Source organism: Elephas maximus, chromosome 20, assembly GCF_024166365.1.
Source record: "Elephas maximus indicus isolate mEleMax1 chromosome 20, mEleMax1 primary haplotype, whole genome shotgun sequence".
NCBI lineage: Eukaryota > Metazoa > Chordata > Mammalia > Proboscidea > Elephantidae > Elephas > Elephas maximus.
Genome location: NC_064838.1, coordinates 53,914,111 through 53,935,200, shown reverse-complemented (window position 1 = coordinate 53,935,200; position 21,090 = coordinate 53,914,111). Strand labels below are relative to the sequence as shown.

General features: G+C 45.9%; 1 protein-coding gene across 5 annotated transcripts in view; it reads right to left on the bottom strand.

Moving 5' to 3' along the window:
- The window catches only part of DAG1 (dystroglycan 1), a 64,755-nt gene extending 43,988 nt beyond the window's left edge, over positions 1 to 20,767 (bottom strand). Inside the window, exons 1-2 of one of the 5 annotated variants that reach the window (XM_049862274.1) lie at positions 20,466 to 20,618; positions 14,159 to 14,216 (exon numbers count right to left, since the gene is read on the bottom strand). The gene's annotated coding sequence lies outside the window, so the exon portion shown is untranslated. The other 4 variants (XM_049862273.1, XM_049862271.1, XM_049862270.1 and 1 more) reach the window with 4 other exon arrangements.
- Positions 20,768 to 21,090: the final 323 nt, after the last annotated feature.

Here is a 21,090-nt window from a genome sequence, read left to right as displayed (position 1 = left end):
CTCAACTTCATATGGAATAGTGAGAGTTCCCAAATAGCTAAAACGATGTTAAAAGAGAAAACCAAAGTAGGAGAATTCACACTTCGTGACTTTAAAACATACTATGGAAACCCTGGTGGCATAGGGGTTAAGTGCTACGACTGCTAACCAAGAGGTCGGCAGTTTGAATCCGCCAGGTGCTCCTTGGAAACTCTATGGGGCAGTTCTACTCTGTCCTGTAGGGTCACTATGAGTCAGAATCGACTCAACGGCAGTTGGTTTATACAGCTACAGTAATCAAAACAGCTGGTATGGAACAACGACGGACACATACACCAATGGAATAAGAATTGAGAATCCAGAAATAAACCTACACAGCTATGGTCAACTGATTTTTGACAAGGGGGTTAAGTCCATTTGATAGGGAAAGAAGAGTCTCTTCAATAGACAGTGCTGGGGAAACTGGAGTTCCATATGCAGCAAAATGAAACTGGATCCATGCCTCACAAAAACATTCAAAAAGGATTAAGGACCTAAATGTGCAAACTAAAACCATAAAATTCTTATGAGAACAAGCAGGGGCAATGCAGTCAGGCCTAGCTTTCAACAGTGGATTATCTAATAACAAAAGCACAAACAGCAAAAGACAAGATAAATAAACGGGAACCCATAAAAATAAAAACTTTTATTCATAGATGATGCCTGGCTACAACCGATGACTACCGTGACAGGGAACACAACAGAGAACCCCTGAGGGCGCAGGAGAGCAGTGGGATGCAGACCCCAAATTCTCGTAAAAAGACCAGACTTAATGGTCTGACTGAGATTAGAAGGACGCCGGTGGTCATGGCCCCCAGACCTTCTGTTGGCTCGGGACAGGAACCATTCCCGATGCCAACTCTTCAGACATGGATTGGGCTGGACAATGGGTTGGAGAGGGATGCTGGTGAGGAGTGAGCTTCTTGGATCAGGTGGACACCCGAGACTATGTTGGCATCTCCTGCCTGAAGGGGAGATGAGAGGGTAGGGGGGTTAGAAGCTGGTGAAATGGACACGAAAAGAGAGAGTGGAGGGAAGGAGCAGGCTGTTTCATTAGAGGGAGAGTAATTGGGAGTATGTAGCAAGGTGTATGTAAGTTTTTGTGTGAGAGACTGAGTTGATTTGTAAAGTTTCACTTAAAGCACAATAAAAATTACAAAAAAAAGAAAAAAAAAACTTGTTCATCAAAAGACTTTACAAAAAAAGTGAAAAGACAAGCTAGTGACTGGGAGAATATCCTCAGAAACCATATATCTGACAAGAATCTACTAACCAATATATATATAAAACTTCAATAACTTAACAACAAAAAGACAAGTAACCTGATCATAAAATGGGCAAAGGACTTGAATAGACATTTCACCAAAAAGGACATTCGAACAGCCACCAAACACGTGAAAATATGCTCAGCGTCATCAGCCATCAGAGAGATGAAAATCAAAACCACAACAAGATACCATTTCACTCCCACTAGGATGGCTAAGATTAAAAAAAAAAAAAGATACAGAAAACAAGAAATGTTGGTGAAGGTGTGGGGAAACTGGAACCCTTATCCATTGCTGGTGGGAATGAAAAATGGTACAGCCATTGTGGAAAACAGTGTGGTGGTTCCTCAAAAAACTAAAACTAGAACTACTATATGACCCAGCAAGTCTACTTCTAGGTAATTACCCAAAAGACTAGAAAGCAGAGACTCAAGAAGAGACTTGTATACCCATGTTCACTGCAGCACTGTTCACAACAGCCAAACAGTGGAAACAACATATATGCCCAACCACAGATGAATGGATAAACAAAATGTGGTACATACATATAATGGAATACTACTCAGCCAGTAGAAGAAATGAAGTCTAGATACATGCTTCACTACAGATGGAGCTTGATGACCTGTTGAGTGAAAAAAGCCAATCACAAAAGGACAAATACCGTATGACCTCACTTATATAAAAAGACAACTATATAGAGACCAAAGTATTGTGATTACCACAGGCAGGAGGGAAGTGGAGAAGGGGGATAATAGTGATGGAAAAATCACATTGATTGCATAGTTGCACAGCTGACCATTGTAACTGATGTCAATAAGTGGTACACCTGTGAAAAGTTGTGTGATAGATATATTTACAACCTGTTGCTGTCCTGTCGCTTCCAACTCAGAGCGGCCCTACAGGACAGAGAAGAACTGCCCCATAGGGTTTCCAGGGAGTGGCTGGTGGGTTTGAACTGCTGACCTTTTAATTAGCAGCAGAGCTCTTAACGACTGTACCACCAGAACTCCATATTTACAACAATGACACAGACACAAAAGAGTAGTTGCTGAGGCTGCTTATGTACAACCAGACACCTCATGGGATTTGGTTCCTTGGTTTGGAGGTTTAGGGTCATGGTTTCATGGGATATCCCAGTTAATTAGCCTAAATAATGTATAGTGCTTCTGTTCTCCCTCCTAGTTTGCTGAGTAGTACCTGCAGTTTTAAAAGCTTGCAAGTGGTCATTCAAGGCACAATTGGTCTCTATTCAGATGGAGCAACAGGTGAAGAAGGTGAGTCAGGAATAGGAGGAGGATATGGAATGTGTGGCTAATTGCCTCCATGAACAACTGCCTCCTTTGCCATGAGACCAGAAAAAATGAACGGTGCCCTGCTGCCATTACTGAACATTTTGATCAAAGATTCCACAGAAGAATCCTGATAAAAGGGGGAAAATACAGAACAGAATTTCAAATTCTCATGGACTCCAGACTTTCTGGGGCCATGGAGGGTGGAAGAACCCCTGAAACTACTGCCCCAAGAAAATCTTAAATCTTAAGCCAAAAATATCCCCTGAAACCATCTTAAAACCAAACAGTAATTTAGCTTAACTAGTAAAAATGTATGCCTTGAACACTATGCTCTTTTAAGAACTATCTATATGGGATCAAATCGACAACAGCAACTCAAAAAGATTAGATAGGAACCTTAGGAGGCAGTGAATGTATGTTAATGAGGGAGGAAGAACCCAGAAAAGAAGGGTGAGAACCGTTGCATAACTTGAAGAATGTAATCAATGGCACTAAAATTGTACATGTAGAAACTGCTGAATTGCTGTGTTTTGCTATATATATTCTTAACAACAAAATAAATAAAATTTAGGGGAAAAAAAAAGAGCAGCCCATACTAGAAAACAGGGCCTCTAACTCCTGCTTCGCAGTCTCAGCAGCCAGCCATTGTTGTGATCTTGACTTCATCAAATTCTAAGTAATTCAATTTTTAAATGCATGTAGCAGTGTGTCTTGTACAGGAGATTCAGCCCTGCCCTTATGCCCAGATCTGGCAACTGGCAGCCCCACTCCCAGAGGCGGCTCCTGAGCAGTGGCTAGCAGCCTCTCCAGCCCTTCCACCAGCACAGCCCACACCTCCCTGACTCTAGAATTCCTTACATTCTTCTCCCTAAAGGACAAGCCTCAGCAAACTTGGGTTCAAAACAAGAAAAACAAAACCTGGTCTACCTCCCTAGGCCTAAGCAACTTTGGTAGACATATAAAATGCAAAAATCAGAAGCTACTTGACTTCAAAATTATATAAGCATAAAATAAATAAAAATTTCAAATGTGTGCAACAACAGCACAACAAACAAAAACACCACAGGCACCCGTTAGCTGTCCAGGCACTGGGAATGGCCTGATAAATCCTGGTGCATCACAAGACACCTACTCAGGCGTAACCCCCGCCTGTGCTCAGATGACCAGGGCTCCAGAGTCCTTATAACAGAGATACAGAGCAGACCAGGGGCATAGCCTTTTATCACAGATCCTGACAGCAAGAGCCAATCAGGTGGGCAGCAGCTCCTTCTCTGAGGTGAGCACACCTTCTCTAAAGTGCCTCTCATACCAGACACAGGCTTGGGTTCCCTGACAAATTCTAGCAGGAGCTGGGGGTGGGGCATACACATCAGAACAGCCAGAATAAGCTGACAAGTTCCTGGGCTTGGAGCCTGAGCCTGCCTCACAATGAAGCAACATTCCCTGCCCCTCCACATTCCCACTTCATCAGCAACCTGCCAGCACACGGCAGCCAAGAAGCCTCCTTATTCTGTAAAGGAGGCAAGTCTCTGTACTCAGAGCTTGAGAGACCAGCAGGTGAGGCCATGACCACAGCCCACTGGGCGTCCCACTACTCACACAGGCCACCTGGCCTAATGGAAAAGATACGGGTAGGGTACGACTAGATTCTGGCTGCTCCCTAAGCCCCACCCACTTCCTCATTTCCTTACAGCTGGGGCTGTGCCCTATTAGAAAAAGCAGTAAAACCCTCCAAAAGAACTTTCAAATACAAAGAAAATTTGTGAAACAGAACGGCGTAGTGGTTAAGAGCTCAGCTACTAATCAAAAGGTCGGCAGTTCAAATCCACCAGCTGCTTCTTGTAAACCCTATGGGGCAGTTCTACTCTGTCCTATAGCGTCGCTATGAGCCGGAGCAAACTCAATGACACCCAACAACAATAAAGTTTGATTTAAACCATCAGACCCCCTCCCCCCAATCTTACAGACGGAGAACAGGCTTCCCTAGTGCCCCAGATGGGGAGCAATCCAGCAGATAAGAACTTCTTTCCTAACCCTCAAAAGACCTTTCCATCAGAATCCCCTATAAACAAAGAGGGAAAGGGAGGAAAACCAGGAGAGGGGAGACAAGCCGGCGGGCAGATAATAAAAGGCAAGGGAGCTGGGAGTTAGGTGAGAAGGACAGAGTAACAAACAGGACAGAGGGGAGACCTGACACCGGACAAAGCTGTGAACCCATCCCAGTCAATCAGGCCAGAGGAGGCGTATGGGCTTCTCCTCTTACAACACCTGTCACACCCGCTCGCTTGCTTGCTCACTCAGGGAGACTGGTTTGACAAGGACTGCAGAGTCCATAAAAGGCTGTACTGGGCCTGACCTCTCCTTGGCCCCACCATCCTCCCACAGAAGTAGTACTCTGGTACCTGCTCTGAGCAACGTGTGGGACAAGAGGAAGGCAGCACTTCTGAGGGAAGCACTCCTGAGGAAATACACAACCCACCATGAGATATAACTTGCTAAATCCTGACTGTGGAAAACTCCACAGGTCCAGAGCCCAGATTCTTTAATGGATAACTACAAGGAAAAGGGATAGATGGGAGAAATATAGACTAAAGAGACTTAAATGATGTCAAATTTTTAAAATGGACAAAATTAAAATACAGTGCCTAAGGGTGCATACTTGGGAGATAAACGATAGTGAAACATAAGGCAACAAACACAGAAAGTCAGGGTAAGGGTCACCTTTGGAAAGGAGGGAGGAGGGGGCTGTGATGAGGATGGGGCGTGAAGGGGCCGGTGGTGGAGGGAAAGCTCTATTTCTTTTTTAATTTTTTATTGTGCTTTAAGTGAAAATTTACAAATCGAGCTGGTCTCTCACACAAAAATTTATATACACCTTGCTATATACTCCTAATTGCTCTCCCCCTAATAAGACAGCACACTGCTTCCCTCCATTCTCTCTTTTCGTGTCTATTTGGTCAGCTTCTGACCCCCTCTGCCCTCTCATCTCCCCTCCAGACAGAAGATGCCAACATAGTCTCATGTGTCTACTTGATCCAAGAAGCTCACTCTTCACCAGTATCATTTTCTATCCAATAGTCCAGTCCAATCCCTGTCTGAAGAGTTGGCTTTGGGAATGGTTCCTGTCTCGGGCTAAAAGAAGGTCTGAGGACCATGACCTCCGCGGTCCTTCTAGTCTCAGTCAGACCATTAAGTCTGGTCTTCTTACACAAAGCTCTATTTCTTGACCTTAAAACTCATTAAGTTTTTTTTTTTTTTTTATTGTTTTCTGTATTTTTGTTTTATTCTACATTAATAAAAAAAAGTTCAATATATATTTAAAAAAAAAAAAAAAAGGATGAAGGAAGTTACAAAACCAACCCTGGAGGAGCTTGGAGACTTTCCAAAGCAGCACATGCAGGGAGGGGATAGAATGCCTTGAGGGTAGAGGGGTATGGGGCCTGGAAGTCCAGCCAGGAAGGGTGAACAGAGGGTGGCCCTGTAGGTGACTATGAGTACTTTTCTCAAATTCTGGGGTTCAATTTTGATCAAAGATTCCATAGAAGATTCCTGATCAAAAGGGGCAATATACAGAACAGAATTTCAAATTCTTATGGACTCCAGCCTTTCTGGAGGCACAGAGGCTTGATGAACCCCTGAAACTATGGCCCTGAGATAATCTTTAAACCTTAAACCAAAAATATCCCCTGAAGTCTTCTTAAAAACAAACAATAGTCTAGCTTAATTAGTAAAAAAAAGTCCGCCTTGAGCATTATGGAAACCCTGGTGGCATGGTGGTTAAGAGTTCAGCTCTAACCAAAAGGTTGGCAGTTCAAATCCACCAGGCACTCCTTCGAAACCCTATGGGACAGTTCTACTCTGTCCTATAGGGTTGCTATGCATTGGAACTGACTCGACAGCAATGGGTTCGGTTTGGGTTTTAGTTTCGAGCATTATGCTCCTTTAAGAACTACCTATGTGGGATCTAAGTGACAACAGCAACTCAAAAGTTTAGATAAGAACCTTAGGGGGCAGTGAGTTAATGGGGAGGAGCAATTCAGAAAAGGGGGGTAAGAATGGGTGCACAATTTGAAGAATGTAATCAATGTCACTGCATTGTACATGTAGAAGTGGTTGAACTGGTGTGTGTTTTGCTGTGTATATTCTCAACAACAAAATGAAAAAAATGAAAAAAGATAAAATTCTGAGATTCAGCCTTAGGAAGTCCCCAGTGGCCGCTCACCCAGCTCTCATTCTCCAACAGCTCTGTCAATTATCAAGCTGATGCTGTGACTACCACCTGCCTGGTTCCTTTGTCCATCACTCAACTGGTTCCCAGGGATGAAATAAAGGCTGGGTTTCGTTTTTTAATTTGATGCTCCATAATTCCAACATGTTCCATCCAGTGATAACTCCCTCTAATGTAGATTTTCCTGACTTCCTCAGACCAAATGGTTTTAAACTTGCTCCTCCGGGAAAACACACCAGCACTGCCTTTGAGGTCCTACCATTCCTCAGTCTGGGCCAGCCTCACTGCCTCAGTTTCCATTCAGAAGCTGGCTCTACACCACCACAATTCCATCATCTCAGGGTTGGCCAAAGTCTCCAGACCCATCTGCCAACCCTAGACCTGGTCCCACAGTGCTCTCTAGCCCCCACCCTTCGATGTTTCCCAGACAGTAATCCCCCATCTCCTGCCTCCTCGGGGTGATTTGGGGATAAACAGAGCAAGCCCAGCAAAGCTCCTCCACTCCCTGTGAGTTATCTCCTCCCTCTCTTCCCCTTTCCAAGGCTCACCTTCCCTAATCCCCCTCTCATCTCTTCCTGCAGCTTCCCTAATTATCCCCCAAAGTCCTACCCAACCCTTATCCAAAACATCACCAAACCAAGAGGACCCTCAATCAGTCTCTGAAACCCCACCTCACAGGCCCAACCAAGATCACTCAAGGTTCTGCACTAGGGACAGAAAATGGCCCAACAGGTCACAGATGCACCCGTGTATGCCCAAATGTCAGCCTAGCTTTGAAGATAATCTAGGACAACTGCCTGTCATCTCTCCAAGGTCCTCTCACTGATTCCTCACATCGCCCTCTAAAATGGGCCTAAGCCTCCCCTACCTTCAGTTCTCAGAGACACACTGACTGCTGGAGAACATTTGCCAGGGGCAGGACCTTGGTCTCTCTAAACCACATTCTCTTCTGAAAAATTTCAAGGGAAAACAATCTTCACTCCTCCTCCTCCCTCTTCTGGAGGGTGGGGCAGAGCCCATGCCTGTCTCATCTATTGTCAGATCCATCCACAAAGTCTAGCATGGTGCCCAGGACATGACGATGACTCAAAAACCACCTGCTGAATGAATGAACTCAAATAACTCAAACCCAGCACTACCTGGGTATCCACAGCCAGTTCCCCTCCATAGTCCACTGGACAGTCTGTCTTATAAGGCTGCTCATCAGCACCAGTTGTGGCTGAGCTGGTTCTGACTCATGGCGACCCCATGTGCGTCAGAGTTGATCTGTGCTCCATTCGGTCTTTCAATGGCTGATTGTTCAGAATCAAATCCTCAGCCCTTTCTTCAAAAGTGCCTCTGGGTGGACTCAAACCTCCAACCTTTCAGTTAGAAGCCAAACATGTTAACAGTTGGCACCACCCAGAGACTTTACTTAAGAGTCATTACACTGAAACAGTTTCTAAATCAAATTCCTCTTTTTTTACTTTTTTCCAGTTATAAATATAACATAGATTCGTTAAATAAGCTAATGCATGTAAAACACTTAGAAAAGGATCTGGCATAGAATAAACACTCTAAAAAGTATAAATGTACCAACGGAATACAAATAATCTTAAACCAGCCACCCATGATCTCTTGTTGTTGTGATATATCCTGCTTAGATGTATATGAACACATTCACTACGAAACACGGACATCCGTTCGGTACACTACTGGTGTCCTGCTTTCTCCACCCCAGAGCCATATCTGAAATACAACTGTCAAGGTCCATAATCCCCCCACGATAACCAGGAGTCCAGGTTTCAGTACCTGCAGTAGAAATGGGACTTGCTTCCACACAGGCGTCTCCTGTATTTCTCCTGAGATCCTAATCAGCCTCCTGCCTGTTCAGCACTGCCCTGCCCCACTCCTGGGCTAGGAGTAGCCCTGTGGGCTCTGTTTCCCTTCTAGCCTATCAGAGGACTTAGAATGAGCATTTAGAGCTTTATTTTCAGCTCCCCTCTGGTGGTATCATGGTCACTTTCTTATCTAATAACAGCCAGTGTGCTCCACAAAGGTCAGACACAAGATGCTTCTACTATGTGAAAATCACCTAGAGCCTTCTTCACCAGAAACCAAGAGCTTAGCTCCCCACCAGCATGGAATCATAAAATATGGTGCCTTCATCACCTAGGAGGCTGGAACTCAACTTCTGTGCTTAGGACAACTACTCTCTGCTCACAAGTCAAGCACCAGTGCCTGTACCCTTGTCTTCCTCAAACCCCAGAGCCCATCAACATGCCCTGTGCTTGGTTTGCTCCTCAAGGAGTCAGGAAGCCCAGAACAGTCCAGGTTTCAACGGAGGATGTCAGCTTCACAGAGTAAGGTTCAAACACTCCATACTAAGTTCATTCAATTAAAAAAGCAAAGAAACATTTAAAATTCCTGTTTTAAAGAGATGCAACTCTAAAGAGTTCCAATTATAGCTCAGTAGTAAAAACAAATTACATTTCCAGGTACAGAATCTGCAGCTGCCTAACATTCAACTGGGAACACCAACGTGTTCCAGGTCTCTCAAAAGGCATCTGTTGGCCAAAAAGCCGAAGTTTTAAATTATAAGTTACCCAGTAAGAAAGTCATATGGGGGAAAAAATAAGTATATGGATTGCTCTTTGAAAACAAAGGGGCTTCTCACAACAGGCATGCATTGCTATTAATAACCCGAACAGAAATAAATATTATACCAAAAAAGAAAACAAAGCACTTTCCAGTTAATTCTGAACTCACTTGGCAATCTTGCTGGTCTATACTCTTGTACTTCACAGGTAAGGTTTGAGAAAACAGACCTGGGCACGTCAAAGAATCTCCAAAGAAACTTCCTTAAAATCTAAACAATGTCCTCTAGTTAACAGCAACCATGACCCTCAAACTATTATAGTTCTTTACTCATTATGGAGGTTGGGGGAGGGGGCGTGTTGCCAGGGGCCACCCTGCCGTGGCAAGAAGCTGCCATCACTCAAAAGCCCCCTCAAGTAGTCAAGCTAGAGCAGCTTTCTGGGAGGTACCAATGACTCATGTTAAATTTTCTTATTTGTGTTTTATAAGGATATTTGAAACATACAAAATAACCTATTATGTCAGTAATTATAAAGCATAATTTAAAAAACCCAAGAACCCATCACTCGACCTAAGAAACATGCCCAGCTTTCATTAAATAGCAGACTGTTAATTTACACCAAAAAAAAAAAAAAAAGGCAGATGTAACAATAACAAGTATAAATTATGGAGGGCTGCCAGGCACCCTGCGGACACCTTACTAGTGACCCATCATTTCATTCTCAGCAGCCTATGGGGAGCATACTACGTCCCCATTTCCTGAGGCTAACAGGTCAAGAGCCTTACTTAAGGCCAAGCTAGGACAGTAGAGTCACAGGAGACTCAGTACCGCTGGTAGGTTCTTTCCTCAGACCCAGGTTTCTACCTCTGAGGACACTCAAGTGTTTTCATTGCCCAGTCCCATCTGGCTTATGCCAAAAATCTTACCCGTCTTGCCAAAAACCAAGGGCAGACCTCACCTCTCGGGAAGTCATGATCTAAAATACCACAGTATGACCAGGCCTTATCTGAAAGAAGATGCTTTCTTTAGAAAATTCAATACCATCTTATAACAAGTGCTGGCATTTGCAGTGTGATCGCATCATGGCGAGTGCGTTTTATTCCTTTATTTAATCAAAACAAAACACCACCCCCAAGCCTAAAACAGGGAAAGAAATGTATCACTCTGCTCAGGCAGAAGGATAAGACAGGATTTTTTTTTTTTTTTCTGTAATAAATGAAACAAAAAAAAGGTGGGGGGAAGTACCAATGCCAGCTGCTCCTTTCACAAGACACTTCCACGGGAGGCAGAGAAATTGTACATATTGAAGCATCATCAAAAGAATGGAATTTTTTACTCACAAGATCAAGTTCCAGGATCATTCTATCTGGACTTTAAGGGAACAAATTCCCCACCAGCCATCCATGCCATCACATGGCTCTAATGTAGAGAAGCCTTTTGACAACTTCAGGGGGGTCTCACCAGGACTTCTCCACACCCTGCCCCACCACCACCAGCTTGCTCATCTACCCTTCACAGAAGTATAACATCTGGTCACACATCCGGCTCCCTGAAAAAGCAGGGGCCAATGGTCTCTATCTGTCTACTCACAGAAACCGTAAGCACCTCACATTTTTTTTTCCAGGAACACAACTGGCCTGGGATCAGGAGAACTGCCCCAAGGTAAGGCATGGGCAAGGCAGCTTGAACTCAGGGGAGAGCACCCATATGTAGAACAAATTTGTTTTTAAAAAAGCTGAGTCCCTGTGGCTTCCCCTACCTGGAATTTCACATCTTCAACCAGTTCAAAAATTAAGGCCGAAATAACAACAGCAAAAAAAAGATTAACCGTACACTTTTCAGTGGATTCAGAACATAGGAAAGGCCTCAAGGGAGTGCCTAGCTTCCTGTGACTGTGAACTCAGTTGTCCATGGGAGCGGCAAGCCTGGGTCTCCAAATATGGCCTCGGATATCCTGCAAAAGAAACCTCAGGCCTGTGAAGGGATCCACAAAAATGCTCATCAAAAGCTGATAAAATCAGAGGGCAGACCTGGGGCAAACAAAGCATGAGCAGTGGCCCTTGGAATACTCCTGGGTGGCAGGGAAGGAAGCCTGGAAGAAAACAAGGGCTTGCTGGGCTGCCAGTCCCTCCAGCCCCAAAGACCACAGCAGACCGGACACAGAGGCCAAGGCAGGCCTGACACTGAAGCGGAGGGCCCTCCCAAGGCTACAGCCCACAATGGGCCCCATTCTCCCAGGAAGCCCGGTGGAGGGAGGCAAGAGGGGAAGCCAGGACATTCCTCCACCCCCTCACACTGAGGGAAAGGGCACGGGCGGCCCGGGGCATCAGAGGCCTGCACAGGAAGAAAGTATGCGCAACCATCTTCCTCTCCAGCTGCTAGAATCAAACAGGAACCCTGAGAAAATCAGAAGAGACCTGAGGTACCATGTGATTAAATCAAGTGGGCTGGCCAGCGTGCCGAGGCGTCCCCTATCTAGTCAACAATGCCCAACTAGAAGGAACGAAGCTCAGGGCTTTGAGGAGACCGGGGACCCCACAGGCCCTGCCAGCTCAGGACTGGCACAGCAAGCAGAAGAATCAATTTCTTCTGCTAAGAATTTCTTCCCTACGCCAACGAATCCAGTCACTTTTTAAACTACTTTTAAAACAGGAAAAAGCACATCTTCAGACTGACAAGCACAGTGTATTAAGTCTATACTGCTGACCCTTCTGACAAAATATTGTGATCTTTTCCAGGTAAGCAAAAGCAACATCCAGTAGCACAAACCCAGCGCAGGCGAGAGTGAGTCAGGAATCCCACTGTTATCTATTTGTGACTTTAATGAATTCTATTTTTAGATCTTTAATAAAGAGCTTCTCTTCTAGTCTCCTACCAAATTTCTCCACAAGGCAATTCAACCTTTCCAACACCGCTCACAAATCTAAAAATACAAAAGACACTTCTTCAGTCAAAACTCACAGAAGCGGTACAGCAGATTTCTCTACACTTCCTCATTTCCCCCCAAGACCCAGAATCCACCCCTGCTCAAGGGCTACTCACCAGGCTGGGCTCCATCATTAAAAAATCAGCAAGCGAGGCTCCCTGAGGTCACGTGTACACAAGACAGGGAGATGAGACGCATGTTTTATGGAAGTATTCCACAGTGAAATAACGGCCCAGAAAGCAGAGTCCCAGGTTCTGATCAATAGCCAAATAAAAAGGAAATGTTATTTGGAATTCCATTATTGATTACACCATTTTTCTTGGCAAAAACTGGCTAGAGAATCAACCTAGCCATGGACAACAACTGAGCTAATTAAGAGAGGAGTTTATACCAACCAAGGCGAAACTGGTTCAGTTCTTCCACAGATAGTCTGGGGAATCTTCTAAAGCAATCCCTTATCAACCCTGGATGCCTGGTAGAATGCTCGGAGCACGATGAAGAGGGAAAACAGAGATGACCAGAACACCCACAAAAATCAAATGAGAAACACCTTTCGATTCCACTATTCTGTTTCAATGCATATATAGTATATACCAATTATTAGAAAGAACTCTGTAAGAGTTACCCCTTGCTTGTATATTTCCACACTCCATATATAAAAACTTAACATCCACAGAAATGAAGAGCAGACGACAATACAGAGAACCAAACTGGGCACTGGCCCCTGCTTCCCTGCATCCTTCCAAATGCTCCACCAGTCCTTGAGCTCCCCCCAGCTGGCACACTCCTCTGTATTTCGCGTATCCAAGGGCCGTGACTGTCTCAGGAAGAATGAATCTGTGGTTGCACACATAACCCACAGTGCAGGGAACACTGAGACTGGGTCTCTAAGCAGCTATAAAAATTTCAAATCAATGCAAGCCACAGAAAAGGGACTGGGGATAATGTATATACAGTGCTTAAAAATAAAAATCAATAAAAACCTGCCTTACTTGACTTTACAGATATACTCCTGCAAAACTGTAAGTCACATCCCATTTTTTTATTTTGTCAAAAGCTTTACATATACTTAATATAACAATGATATGTAAAAGATTCTAGAAAAAGCTTTATGCACAAAGATGTTAACTGCAACATTATCTATTACAACCAAAGTAAGAAACAACTGTCTAAGAACTAGGGGCAGGTTAACTATTAGAAATGTATTTATAGAACAAACTTCATCTATAATGCTAGAAGGGAAAAGACTGGATGAAAATTATCTATACTCTGACCTAACTTCAGTAAAAACGCTGCTCAAGGGTTATCTCTGGAGGATACCAAAACCAAAACCAAACCAAACCTGTTGCCGTCAAGTCGATTCTGACTCATAGCGATCCTACAGCACAGAGTAGAACTCCCCCATAGGGTTTCCAAGGAGCAGCTGGTGGATTCAAACTGCCCACCTTTTGATCAGCAGCTGTAGCTCTTAACCACTATGGCACCAGGGTTTCCAGAGGACACTCAGGAATCAGGAAATAATGGCTGCTTTTTTTTTATAGGGAAGGGTAGTATGGGCTATGGGGAGAGGGTGGAAGGAAGAAGCTGCTGCCCTACATAATCCTGTTGAACTTTTTGAATTTGTACCATGTGTTGGCATTTCCTATTCAAAGAAAGAATAAAACTGGGCAACAAGGGATTTTTCCTTTCCTTTCTACTTGTATCTGTCACATTTCTTATTTTAAATATGTTATTTGATACAGCTTTTCCCCCATTATAAGCATCTTAAAATTCTGAGATTAACCATTTTGCCAAGTACATGATTACCCATCATCTTTCTTCTGCAGACATCTCTCTTTTCAGTTACCTTACCTCACTTTCTAGTGCAAGGCTGCTTTAAAAAGCTTTATCTTCCTGGAGAGCAGAGACCCTACAGGAAAAGAAGGAACCAAAATTGGTGACTATCCACAAATGAAACAGAATTATGCCACAACGACCAACCCGAAAGGAAGTGCAAAATGCCACTCAGTCTCCTGCCCACACCACTAATCAGTCACTCTTCTTTGCCAAAGGTCACTACTACGAAAATGGAATGTTTTCTGTACAGAAGACCCAATAGTCAATCCAAGACCAAAAATAATAAAGTTTCAGATACAAAATTAATTCCAATGTCTATATTTTAGACAGTGCTTTAAAAACAATTAACTCAAAAAGGTGTAACTGATTCCGTTCTGCCTCCTAGTTCCTTGCGCAGCGCCTGGGGTCTTAAAACTTGCAAGTGGCAAGGCGCAACAATTGGTCTCTACTTGCCTGGAGCAACGGAGGAAGGAGAGTCAGGAATAGGAGGAGGATATGGAATGTGTGGCTAATTGCTTTCATAAACAAATGCCTCCTTTGCCATGAGACCAGAAGAACTGGATGGTGCCTGATTACCATTACTGAACAATCTGATCAAAAATTCCATAGAAGAATCCTGATCAAAAGGGGAAAAATGCCTAACAGAGTTTAAAATTCTCATGGACTCCAGACTTTCTGGATCCACTGGGGCTGAATGAACCCTAAAACTATTGACCTGGGATAATCTTTAAACCTTTAACCAAAAACAACCCCTAAAGTCTTCTTTAAACCAAAGAATAATTTAGCATGATTAGTAAAGAACGTCTGCCTTGACCACTGCGCTCTTTAAGAACTATATGGGATCAAACTGACCACAGCAACTTGAAAGATTAGATAGGAAACTCGGGGGACAGTGAGTTTATGTTTTTGGAGGAAGAACAATTTGGAAAGGAAGGATAAGGATGGGTACACAACTTAAAGAATACAATGTCGCTGAATTGTACACACAGAAACTGTTGAGTTGGTGCGTGTTCTGCTGTGGGTATCCTCGACAACAAAAATAATTTTTTTTTTTAAAAAATGGAGTAACTGAGAAGCAAAATCTCAACACTATTGAATACAACCCATGATATGGAAGACAAGGACATTCTGTTAAAAAAGTGATTTTTTTTAAATATTCAAATGGCTGTTCTCATTAAGATCCTGCTTTTAAAACATAAATATAAATTAAATAAACACAGTGCTAGAGTTTCGTTCAGATTTCTAACACTCCAACATAGCACAGCTTCACCAACTCATAGACACCCTCAGTCTATGACCTTGTACCACTACGTCCCATCTATCTCTCCACCTGGACCCATAGTAAAGGTAAGAAAACGCTGAGCTATCAAACCTAAAAAATAGGAAAATGGGAAACCCTGTTTGTTAAGGCTAAATTAAGCCCTCTGCCTGGTGTAATTTTGTAAACTACTCTAAAAATTTCCTTATAGAAGTTGCTATTTGAGCATTATTACTAATAATCAGAATGGAGGCTATCAAAAGACAAAGTGGGTTATGTGACCCCTAGGAACCAAACCAAACCCATGGCTGCCAAGTTGATTCCAACTGATAGTGACCCTAAAGGACAAAGTAGAACTGCCCCTAAAGGGTTTCCAAGACTGTAAATCTTGACAGAAGCAGACTGTGGTGTCTTTCTCCCGCAGAGCAGGGGTGGGTTCAAACTGCTGACCTTTCAGTTAGTAGTCGATCGCCTTAACCACTGCACCACCAGGACTCCTTGTGAATCCTAGGAAGATAGCTTTGATACCCAAAGACAAGAACATACAAAGACCTACTGAGAAACGGCCAAATTAGTAACCGGTTTTATTATTTAAAACCGCTATAACCTTACTCCAAGGGGAAGTATCTCCTGGCCTGGAGTACCTGTCAACATGGAAAATGCAGAGAAAAATGGAGGGTTAAGAAGCAAAGCACAACATTGACAAAGGTGCAGAAACACTCCTTATTTGTGCAGGGGGGAGAAAACTTACTCCAGAAAAGGATAAGGAAATCCCTGACCTACACAAAGCACAGCACTGAAACATGCTACTTGAATTTATTCCCATTTCACATTCCCTTGAGGTCCAACACTTGCTCTCTAGGCCCCATATGGGGACTCTTTGATGTTCACACCAATATTTCTTACTTTCCCTGATATTATGGAAGCCTCCAGCCCCCAGTCATGCTCTACACTGACTCAGTCTATATGACACACAAGGGAACCCAACTAGTCAATCAAATTTTTCATTGCTGACTTCCTACGTGGGCTAGAAAAAATACACAAACCTCACTCTTATTTTTGACCATCCACAAAATGGTTCTATCACCACTTGCCATTCAGTTAGGCTAGTTGTATGGCTCTTATCAAGAAGGCCACGACCAAAATAAACCCAACTCAAAAACGAAAGCACAGGCAAGGGGGTTCCGACTTTGCATCACCATGGACCACCCTCGGTTTGCCCTACACAGCTCAAACCTACAAGCCAATGGCGCGTCTTTCAAAGGGTACAACCTAAAGCCACATCACCTACCCTGATTCTCTGAGTCTCTCAAGGTGGAGCTATTTTTAAACACACTGGTCCCCTGCCCCACCACACTAAATCCTATCTCCATCATAAGTACCCCTCTTCCTCACCATTACCTTCTGCCACCCTGGTCTGCCTCCTTCACCTGCACCCCTACGAAAGACTCAAAACTGGTCTCCTGCCTTCTCCACCCCTTCCTGCCAGGGGCATAGGTACCACCCTACCCTACTCAGAATTTCTAGGGGCTACTCGCTGGCCCACCTTGGCTTTCAGGTCAATCTTACGCCCCACTCTTCCCCAGGGGACAACTCCTCGGGCTCTAGCCTATCCACCCCTTGGTCCTCAGACGTGTTATGGTCTTCCGCTCCTCCACCCTCTTCTGCTCACCCTTTTCTACTAGTCTCGCCTGCCTGCCACAAAGGCTGGCTCAAATCTTCTTATTTGCAGCCCGGGGGCCTTCTTTATTCCAAGTCATCTTATGTCTTCATCTTCTTGCTATCACCTCCTGCCCCTTCCACTCAACAGCAGGGCCCTGCTGGTACCAGCACTATTCAGGCCCAATGTCACTGAACTGACTCATCTTGAACCTTCTTTCCCTCTTCACCCCACTGCTGATCACTATCCTCATTTGGGTCCACTATCTCCCCACTGGACCACAACAGCAACCAACTGTCCTCCAGTCCAGTCTCCACACTAACACTGAGGGCTCGTGTTTTAAAACCAAGAGGTGATTCCACCACAGCTGTGCTCTAAGACTTTCAAAGTTTCCTGTTCCTATACAACTCCAAACTCCTCCATGTGACATTCTGGCCCCAACCCAATTGAACACACAGAAAAGGTGACCATTTTTCTCCTCCCACCCCTAACCGCTTTTCCTCCCAAGGTGTGACCTTCCTTTGCTACTCCTTCACCAGTCAAACCATTAACCCTTCTTGAAGGTCCATCTCAAATACAGGCTCCTCCCCTAAAGTGTGCCTTCCCTTGGCTTAATTCAGCATAGTCCCCACAGCACCTGCACAGGCCCCAGAAAGGCTCTGATGAGCCCTGGTTCCTGGGAATAGTCCTTTACAGTGTGTTTCCAGAGTTCCATTGTCGGGCTCTTATTGTCCTGCCTCTCTACCCATCACCAGACACCTAGGCTTGATCTTCAGCCAGAGAAGCACCCAACTGAGGCCATTCTGTCAGTTTGATGCAAAAGAAATGCAGATGGGTGTAACGAGATATTCAATCTGGGTTCAAATTCTGACTCTGCAACTTGATGACAGCTGTGTGACCTTAAGTACGATCAGTCTTCCGTGACTCAGTTTCCTTAGCCTCTGCATAAAGGGTTTTCATAATCAGTAATGATAGTGCACACAGAACAGGCACACAGGTGGGCCTCAAATACAGCTGCCCTGCTTCATCAAATCACCAGCCTAAGGAGTAGCAGAGGCTAGAACGGCTGTGAGGTAAAGGACTGAACATCCCCTCATTTGCCTCAATAAAAATGAATACACATTTACTCTCAGAGGTTAAGACATCTGCCCTGCCCAAAATGAAATGCAATGTCCCACAGGTTGAGGTGAGAGATAAGTTTTTAAGCAATCAAGTGCCAAGTCTCTCCTTCTGCAAGCAACTATCCCAGTCTATTTGACAAAATGGCCCCAATGTCTCCCCAGTTCCACCATTCTCAATGTTGAAGAGACACCAGCAAACTTGCATGGCAACCACATCTGGCTCCAACAGTAGAGGTGGTTCAAATCTTTGGTCATACTTGGTCTCCCCCCACACGTTTCTGAATGCAGGCTCCTCCCCTGTCCTGGCTTGGCATCCCCTCTGCTCTACCTTTTCTGCCTCTCTTCTCAAATCGTTCCTCCTCCCTCCCATCTCTCCTCTGCTGGCTGATCTCCCTGCTAGATGTCGTGACGCCCTCCCCTTCCCACCATTCTGTGGCCACCAACAAGACCTTTCTAAACCCAAGTCTGGATCATGCTACTCCACTGATTAAAAGCCTTCCCTGGCTCCTGCACCTCGATTACAAGGCTAAAACTCCTGATTGCAACCAGCAAAGCCCCAGGTTCCCACTTGCCAAGCTGGAGAACTCACTGGTGCTATTTTAGGAACGTGTGTACATGTGGATCCCTATGTCCACACCTCTCTATTCCCCAACTAATTCCTGCTAGCCCTGCAAGCTACGACTCAGGAATCCCCTCTCCTCAGGCTCCCGAAGCACCATGTGCACACACTCAGTGGGCAGACACTGTTAATCACTGGATCCTCCATGTCTGCTGCCCTCCAAACTGAGTTCCTTAAGGGCAGAACCAGTCTCTCTTATGTGGGTCGCCAGGACCTACCAGAGAATTTGGCACATAGTAAAGCCAAACATTTACTAAATGAATGAATGCATTTCACCAAATCAATTTTTCAGAATAGTGAGAACTTGCCCTCTGCCTCTTTCAACAGAGGCACATATCAACACAGCTTTCAAGTTCAAACCAAATGTTTGTTACCTATATAGTTCTGCTTACTCCTACCTTTAAGCAGAACTATAGGTTACTCCTACTTTTAGACTGTATCCCAGAGGCCTGGTACAGGCTCCCACTACACATCCAACTCTTCTTAAATATGATTTCTTCATGAAACCACTCCTCAGCCTACTCTAAGCACACAGGACATGAGTTCTTTCCTAGCTCCAAAGCAAACAAAGTTCAATTTAACTTATCAAGAGTCAAACTATGGATTTTTATACCTCCAAAAGATGTTAAGATCAAATTGTTTCTTAACACAGACATTCCAAAATTATCACAATGTCTCTCAACTGTAAGCACAGAACAACTTGGTAGAATTACAATACCCAATCTACACTAGAAATTCCAAAACACCTGGAAGCACATCCAGCTCTTTATCTGGACTTCTGTCCTATAAACACCACCCTCCCTTCACAGAGTCTGGGTTCCATGCCAGGAATCACCTCTCCGAGCTTATTTAGGGAAACAGCAGGCTAGGCTCTTAAGTTAGACCTCTAGGCTATAAACGTGTTGTCCCAGGCTCTAGCTCCGACCAAGGCAAATTACAAAATCACTATTAAAACTAATTCTGAAGTAACAATTTACTCCTGCCTCTCAAGTTACTGAGAGCAAAACATGCATTTTAAATCACCAGTTGACTTTGTTAGAAATTAACTTGGAATTATAATAAAAGGATTCTGAACCCAAAGCGCATTTTCTCTGGGGACATCCTCCAAAAATACCCGTGGGTGAAGCCTGGTCCTACAAATACCAAGGGAAAAGGTGAAAAGACAGCAAACTTCCGAAGAACGTCAAGTGGGCGGGAGGTGCGGGGGACCCAAGAGTAAGTGCAGAACCGAACAGCGGTGGCGGCGGCACCCCTCCTTGCCTCTGGCGGGGGCTGAAAACCCCATCCTCTGGCTCCGGCCCAAATGGGCCGCGACCCCCGCTGGAAGCCCAAGAAGCCGCCCACAGGCCGCGCACGCCCGCGGCGGATGAGCAGGCCCCGCGTTCCCGGGAGCGCGGGCTGGGCTGAGGCCTGGCTCAGCGCCGCGGCGCGCAGCCCGGGCCGGGTCGGCCAGCGTCCCGAGCCGTCGCCTGCAGGGCCGAAAGCAGAGGGGCGGTTCCGCCCGGACCGCGCCGCCGCCTCATCCGCAAGGACGTTCACGGCCGTGTCTCCGCCCCGGGCCGACCAGCGAGCAGCAGCAGGTGTTCCGCGAAAGGCCCGGCCAGCGGCGCGGGTGGCGGCCCGGGCAGCCAGGCACGGCGGCAGGGGACCGGCGGCGCACTCACCGAGCGCCTGCGGGCGGGCCGCGGCAAGTGCCTGCTCCTCTGGGCCGCAGGACGCCGCCACTGCTCCCCGGGGACTCGGTGCTATGCCGCCGCCGCCGCTACCGCCACCGAGCCAGAGGAGCGCGAGCGCCGCGCCGCAGCCTCCGCGCGAGCACGTACCGGGCGGTGAGAGGGCGCCGAGCGCGAGGGCGGGGCGCGCGGCCGGAGCCTAGCAACCGCCTGACACGCGAGTGCCGCAACCAATCCCGCTGCCAGCTCCGCGCGGCGCCGACCGGCCGTCCGCGCACCACCCGCTTTTGCCAGCGTCCGCCGCCCCGCAGCGCGCCGCACCCGCGCATAGGCCCCGCCCCCGATCTCCCCCTGCTGCTCATTGGCTGGCCACGCCCCCCGCCCGGAACCCACGCCCCGTCCTGGGAGCTCCTCCCCCGAGTCCTGCCAGGTCGGTCCCCGGAACACGCCCCAGCCAGTCCCGGTCTCCAGGAGCCCTCCGGACCGGGGTGGGGGAGGGGCACTCCGCCCAACCTCAGGCCTTTGAGCCTCTGAAACGCGTACGCTACCGAGGGCCACTGGGCGATAAGGCTCAGAACCGGTCCGGCCACAACTGGCCCTCGGCTGCGTTGGGCCC